The sequence below is a fragment of the Taurulus bubalis genome, assembly GCF_910589615.1.
Source record: "Taurulus bubalis genome assembly, chromosome: 13".
In the NCBI taxonomy this organism is placed as follows: Eukaryota; Metazoa; Chordata; class Actinopteri; order Perciformes; family Cottidae; genus Taurulus; species Taurulus bubalis.
Window position 1 is genome coordinate 15,613,838 of NC_136601.1, and position 7,813 is coordinate 15,621,650.

A 7,813-nucleotide genomic window follows, 5' to 3' on the forward strand; every position below is an offset into this window, starting at 1 on the left:
ATTGAATCAAACTAAATATAGCACCTTTGTTCTCACTCTCCTTCCCCTGTGCCATGTGTCGGATTGTCCAGTTGCTCACCACATCGTTCCTATGTGTTCATGCGACTATGAGGCACGACGCAAAACCTTGTGAGAAGTGTTGTTGGATCTCATCTGATTGGATGAAATTGGAGAAGATTGGGTTGGATTGAACAGAACAGGATATGATCACATCGGATAGGATCGGATCACATGGCGGGATGAAAAAGGATCAGACTGGATCAAATTGCATTGGATTGTATAGGAGAGGTGCCGGAAACTAAAAAAAAGCAGGTGTGCATGTTTACCTTTTTGCAGGTTCACACATGCATGTGTGAGAGTTTGAATGATCCAGCTTGTTTGGAACAGCACAGACAGTCAAGTTATGAGTCATTCTTCACACCTGGATCAGTATGATGCATTTTCCAAATCCTTTCAGGCATGTGATCACTAGGAGGGAAGACACTGAAACTGTCTATTAGACACTAGCGATTCTAATAATCGACTCACGTTGGATGATGATGAGGATGTCAGTACCTCCGTAGGGACAGGATGATGTCATGGACTCAACACTAATCATCCAAGGATGCACACTGGTGTCTGAGAGCCTGATTGGATTGGAGACAAGCACAGTGGATGATGTCATCCATCTCACTTGGCATTGGTCCAATTGTGCCATGGGCACAGCTTGTGTGAATGAACTGTGCTCATAGCAACAATGTCAGAGCTGATGCTTAGTGACAAAGAGAAAGCCCGACAGAGAGAAGAAACAAGTGCGCTAAACAAAATGAGAGTCACTTTAGCTGGAGAAGTAGCTGCCTGCAGGCTGTTTTTTGACCTGCTCTAGGTTTTGAATAAAAGACTCCTTCCTCTGAGAGTGCCACAGCACATGTGCCTGTATGGTGTGGGGGTGTATTACAGGCCCTCACAGGCCCCGGCCTGCTTTTTATGTCAGCTAACGTTCCAGCCGGAGAATAGTGTGCAGGATAGGTGTTGAGCAGAGTGTGATAGACTATGAGACATAAACACGCTCACTGTACACTGTTTGTCTGTATCACTGTCATTTGTCACAGGAAGTGTAGGATTGACTGAGTCTCACCTACCCCGCCTCTCTCCCTCTCGCTCACCAATCTGAGGTGACAGAAATGGAGATGGAGTGTTTCGGCAGAAAAAACCCATCTGTCACCCTGGCAACGAGAGAGGTGGGAGGGGTATTATATCGCGGCGACAAAGCAAAGGCCTGTCAATCACTCCGCCTCCCGGAGCCTCTGTTTGAGAAGTGAGAGGATGAAGAGAGTATCAATAAGAAAGCAAGGGCAGACAGGAAGGAGAAGTGTATGGACACAAAAGAGTGATAGTGGGGTAATGGTTTACTCATTTATTGTCGGCCCACTGCTAATCCAGATGCACTTGGGCTGTTGATGAATGCACATGCAAAGTTGCATTACTCTCCGTTGCTTATTGGACCTCGTTCAGTCCCATTCAGTGACATGCTCGTCAATCCATCTTTTTAAAGGTGTCCAGGTTTGAGGCGGAAATAGCTTCACTGTTCCTTTCATGTAATGCCTTGAGAAGCTGGTGATTTGTTCCTGGATAAATAGTATTCAGATCCAAAGTGCCCTCAGAAGTAAGGCTCTTAAAGTTAATGTTATGTACATCAAATGAAAACAGTTTACAGCTGCTACCACATTCGTTGTGAACCATAAGTGACCCCAAAGTTTAGCTTTTCAAGTTACACAGACCAAAGGCACATTACACCAAGTTATAACAGATAAATCAGACAAATGCATTGCTTGGGGATAATGCATAAACTTAAAGAAAGGATACAACAAATAGTAATTATGTTATTTTTTGTTTCAAGCAGAAATGATTAGGCTAAAAGCATGGGTCATAGGCTAAAACCATAAGGACAATAAGTAAGATGAATAAACAAGCAAAGAAGTGTTATGAGGTGGTACGGTGTGCTGAAGAAAGAGGAAGGACGCCAGGGGCAATGAGTTACAGCCATTCAATATGAATATAAAAAGTCCAGCACTCTAAAAGCATCATGTGGCCTTCAGGCCATCCGTTTAATCTTCACTCTGAAAATATTTCATTGCAGAGTGAGTGACAGGGGACTAGTAGAAGAAAGAGGAAAGACATCTTTTACATGCGGATACAATTCAAGACACAACTGACCGGGTAATATAGTCATGGGAACCAATGAAGGCGGTCGATTCTCAATGAGTGAAAGGAAAACATGAAAACTCTTCTCAGAGAGAAAGGGAATAAGCAACTTTGTGAACATGTAGAAATGTATACAGTAGCTCATTTTCATAATTTTTTTTAGGGATTTAGGGAAGTTTTCTTTTGAATATAAATGGACAACAAGTAATTATTGGTTTATAGTTAAACAATTTTAGAGACTAGAAGGAAAATTATTATACTAAAGTATAGAATTAAACTTAACAGTAATTTCAGATATTTTTTTAACATACACAATACAAACAGAATTATAACCAGAGTTATAACCATTATAACCTGAGTTTAACCTTTTGAAACCTGAGGCTCATATATGGTTCTTTTTTTATGTCTTTACTTTATTCAAGTAGTCGTATGAACCCCAAATGAGTTATATTACTTGTAATATTGTATATCATTTTATTCAGAATTTATTTGTGAATAAAATGTATATTTTCAAAAAAAAATCATCAAAATGATCATAACTATTAATGTCCAGCATGATCTATGCTAGATTTCCCCCCCAAAAAAGTAGCTGACTTTTACAAACTCCATGGTTCAGGCCAACACCCCACATACTAATAGGACACCTTTTTGGAAAGGTTAGGACCACACAAAAACCACCGTAAAACCAAGCTTTGATATATTGGGAAGGTGTTTTAGTCCAAAAACGTGTCGTTCGGTTCAAAAATAGAAAGTTTACTTGTTTTATGACAATACATTGTCTCACCAGAGGCTGCTGGGTATTACAATTTGCATAAGCCTTCCCTCTTGCTGTGTGAGGTGTTTCTAGAAATGTGGGAGGTACACGTAAGTCACAGGAAGCGGATTTGTGAGACAGAGAAGAAAAAAAACAACCTCCGGCCGATTTGTGATTTTACAGGTACTAATATGGAGTTTGTTAGGATTGTGATTGCTTTGTTAGGTTCCCACAAGCCTGTACGATTACTGAGATGTGTTTGTTAGGGAAATCTGACTTTGTAAAGGGTATTTATCATGGATTTGGTGAAACCTTACGGCCGCGGCGGCAAGCTGAGCAGTATAGTCAGCGTAGTTTACGTAAATACTTCAACTTAACGGTTACTTTAATTATGTTTTACACCATATGTATCTTCTCACAAGGGTTGTGGAACTGTAGAACTTTAAATAAAGTTAAACAACCATGTGGTTCTGGAGATAATTAAGGAAACGTTCAAACAAAATAAAATAAAAATTGTCCGAAAATAGGCACAGCAGCGCTGCTTTGCCTTGCCGTGCTGAAAAGGATTTGTCAAGAGAGCCCAATTTTAAATTGAGTTTCACTCAGAATGACACCATGTATAATATAAAGACATCTTCTACTGGGGGGGATTTATCACATATCAATGCTCTTAATGAGTTATATTGCACATTATTCAAGTTAATTAAAGATAATTTATTTACAATTGTTAAAAAAAAAAAAAAAAGCCAATAAAAGAAATCATCATGAAACAGGAAAATGATGTGCTCCAAAGCCTTGGGAAAGCCATACACATGGATTCCTGGAGCTTCACAGTGACCCAGTATGAATCAATCAGTCCCGTATCCTTTCTCGATGTCTCAGTTTCAACATAAGACACGACACATGTCATAAACTGTCAGGCACCATCATGTCAGAGCATCTCAAATAAAACACACCAGTGCCCTGAAATCATTGTGTGCACAAGCAAACAACAGAAAAGATTCATGAGGCTGTTTGATAGACAAGTACACATCGTCTCCCCTTAGTCCTGCTAAATACTGCAGCTGACGTGGGTTTAGATCAGTATTATTTTGGGTGTGCGTCTGTGTCTTTCATGAGGAGCAAAGACATCACCTGAAACATCAAATAATCCTCGTCAGAAGTGTCAAATGAGGAACATTGCAACCCTGAGATTCCTCAACGTGAATGAGATTAATATACAAGAATGACTATTTCAATAGAATTTTTTTTTCTGGATTTGGAGAACAAATCTGAAACCCTGTGTGCTTGAGCGGAGAGCACACTTCCCTCTATGTGGCCATGTAATCCCCTGAAACCTTCGGATCCCGGAACCACAGGGAGAGCGGCAGAAGCCTGTAGCCGATCGGCGGAGCTCTGTGCTGGGCAGGCTAAACACAGACAGACCCCTTCACCCTGGGAGTCCCACAGCCAACAGAAGGATTAGGAGCGCTGCTTGAAATCTCAGCGTGAGATTCACGTCCAGGCATACACGACACACGACAGTAACAACATTAATTACGTCTTCCTCTCTGACAGATTAGCAAGGGTTGGTGTCGTGTGGGTTGATGATGATGATGATGATGATGATGATGATGATGATGATGACGGCCTCCTCTGGTTGTAAATGACAGGTGGCAGCATGCACAGGTGAGTAAATAAAACTCATGAGGATAAAGCTTTCTCCTTCACCCTCTCAGACACAACACACCCTGTGGAAGTTTGAGGATGTCATGCTGAAAAAAAAATCACTTTTTTAGAATCACTTTCCTTCTTCTTCCTTTTTGTGTTAACCTCTTTGTTTTAGCTTCTTGTTATCAAATATCTTGGGTTTCATTCAGTGTTCAAACACAGTCATTTTAACTTCATTGGCTTTTAAATTAGTTGCATAGGAGGCCAAAAATACCACAGGCCAGGAAAATAAATTGACCATTTTCTGATGTTCTTTCTGTACATCAAACATGGGCCAGCTCTTTTTGAGCTTTCACCCATATAAGCTACTGGTAGCTTCAAGAACCTCTGACTGACAGAGTCAAGATGGATGACACACACACACACACACACACACACACACACACACACACGCACACACACACACACACACACACAAAGATGTGATGCCCCAGAAACCAAATATAACCTAGATTTATAAGACAGCACTAGATGGGGAGAAAGTTTGGTATGTCAAGTTTTGGCATTTAGAATTTGCTCACTATTAGAAGCTATCCATCTCGGCACTTGTGGCTGGTTCTGAGATTTCCGCTTGAGCTCTATAAAAAGTTCAAGTTCTAAATGTTTCTAAATGTCCGAGAATTGTTCTCAATTATTATCTCTGACTGAAGTTCCCCATGTATGTCAGCATAATCGAGCCAGCAGTATTTTCATGAAACAGCTGATGGTGCATTGATTACTGAATTACCTATTTGCTAAACCCCACCCCCAAAGAGTGACTGTCCAATCATAGCAGAGTGGCCGTAGGCATGGCAGGTCTGTCAAGCTTTGGTGTACAAAGGGTTTCAGTTAAAGTAATAGTCAACAACAACATTTTTGGAAGCGTTTTCTTTTTTTTCTGTCTTTCCAAAAACACAAAAACACAAATATATTTATACCTGTTTCAACTTCAGATCATGGCGTTCTGACCTTCTTTGTCTGAACCGAGTGCACAGTATTCTGGGTCCTGTTGTCGGCGTCTTAGGTCTCGTTTATTGCGTCTGTTCCGTCCTCACAACTTTCCAAATGTTACTGCCAAAGGGGGGCCTACGGCTCAGACAACCCTCCACTACTTCCCCGACCACCACAAAGGAGTGCTCTTGTTTTGTCACCTCGGTCTGTTTATCCCACTCTTCTGAAAGGAGGGACGCGGGACGGGTGGCGTACAGACTGAGCCATTCGCCCGAGGAGACAGAGAGGCGCCTGGGGAAGTGAGGACTGATTGGCCGGGGTGGCCGACTAAACTGGTATCTGGCTCTAACAACACTTTGGCTAGCTTGCAGTATTCACAAGTAGTGGACCAACAAATGGCCGACATTAAAGGTCGCTCGACTCTTATAAAAGCAAAGCATCCAAGAATCTGTGCTGTGAAGTCTTTGAGCTCCCTATTCATGCTTTGTCATTTTAGCTATCTCGCTCCTGAATGCCTTCTTCTCTTTTCTCTCTTTCCTCCCACTCATCCTCTGGCAACCAGTTGTCGGTCTGTCCTGTGAACAGGGAACTGTCTCGACCAGAAGCCTGAACGTTTCAACCGTTTTCTTCTTCATACAGATTGACAGGGTCTAGATACACAGTACAATGTGTTAGTAGCATTAAATTGAAAACCTGATTTGTTTAGTAGAAAGTACAGCTGTGTTTACAAGTGATTTATATTTGTAACAGACGCAAAAGCAATTTCATCTTGTCTTGGTTCATTTTAAGTGGCATAAATACTGAGCATGCCCCTGGCAAGGCATGGCAGCCATGCAGGAGAGGCAAGGAAACAGGGTTTTGAGAGAGAGACAGAGGCAGAGAGGTGTGGACAGAAAACAGTCAAACCCTAAAGAGCAACTGAAGGTCAGAGAGACAGCGGAGGAAAAAGAGATCTGAGCTTTCTGGAGAAAGAGGTTGAGGCTTTGGGTCCGTCAGTACCCATTATGCATGTGACATCTTAAGTTTCTGCAAGGTCACCCCCACTACTCTCTTTTATTGACACACACTGTGTCTAAGGTAAGCCTAACTAAAAGCCATAGGGCACAACCACGTTTCAAAATGGTCGTATAATTGTGCTAATACGGTTGGAAAGCTGCCGTTTCTGTGAAGACTATATTTGTGAACACAGCGTTCTCACCTCTACTGGCTGACAGGGCTCGGTTTGATCTGTAGCTGTCAAGTTGATTAACTGCACTTCTCTGGGACGTCGTTCCCTCTCGTGGAACTAAGCAACAGCTTTTGATAAGAGCCCAATGTGGGTGTTGTATACTGCATCCAAATGATTTTGATTTAAAAAACGAAGGGGGGAAACAGCAAACAAACTTTGAGACATTGTAAGTGTGAAAACTGCAATTAGCATCCGTCTCCGATACTGTTGCAACACCTCCACTGTCTAATGTGAGCCTGCAAGGGGAGAGCGGGGAGCAGAGGCGATGTGAAACAACTCTGCCTGCTTCCTCTGCTAAAAAAGCTGTTTGGAAACTATAACAAGAGCCCTTCTTGCATGTGCAGGGGCACCACAACGCTCTGTTGTGTAATCATTAGTAGAGGCTTCTATTCAAGTGACTACACACCATTACACACACTCACACACACAAGTGGGAACTAACCTAAGTATCTGGGGAAGAGGCAGCATAAGTGAGTGAATGTCTAAAATAGTGACAAACATACTCGTATCTATAGATAAACTGACCGCAGCAGCTCAAACATATTTTAAGTTTTCTTCGTGCTTCTGTATAGGCTGGTTGAAGCATTACTGTGTACTATATACTGTGTATTATTCAAGTCTATTCACACACACACACACACACACACACACACACACACACACACACACACACACAGACATTTAGCAGTTAAAGGTTTATTATATGTTGTCTCTTTTTTGTCAGTTTGCCAATCATTAACTAATGAATCTCATATACATGTTGGTTAATTGTCCCCTCTCACTGGAAAAGGATCCTTTGCACCTGTGTGTGTGCGTGTGTGCGTGTGTGCGTGTGTGTGTGTGTGTGTGTGTGTGTGTGTGTATACTGTATACTGTATACTGTACATAAAAGAAAGCGTTTTTAACTCTGTCCTCTGCTGCAATGTCAGACCCATCCTCCAGGGACAGCGGCTCACATACAGCTTCATGGCCCAACAAGGACCTTTACCACTCTGCATCTCATCCGC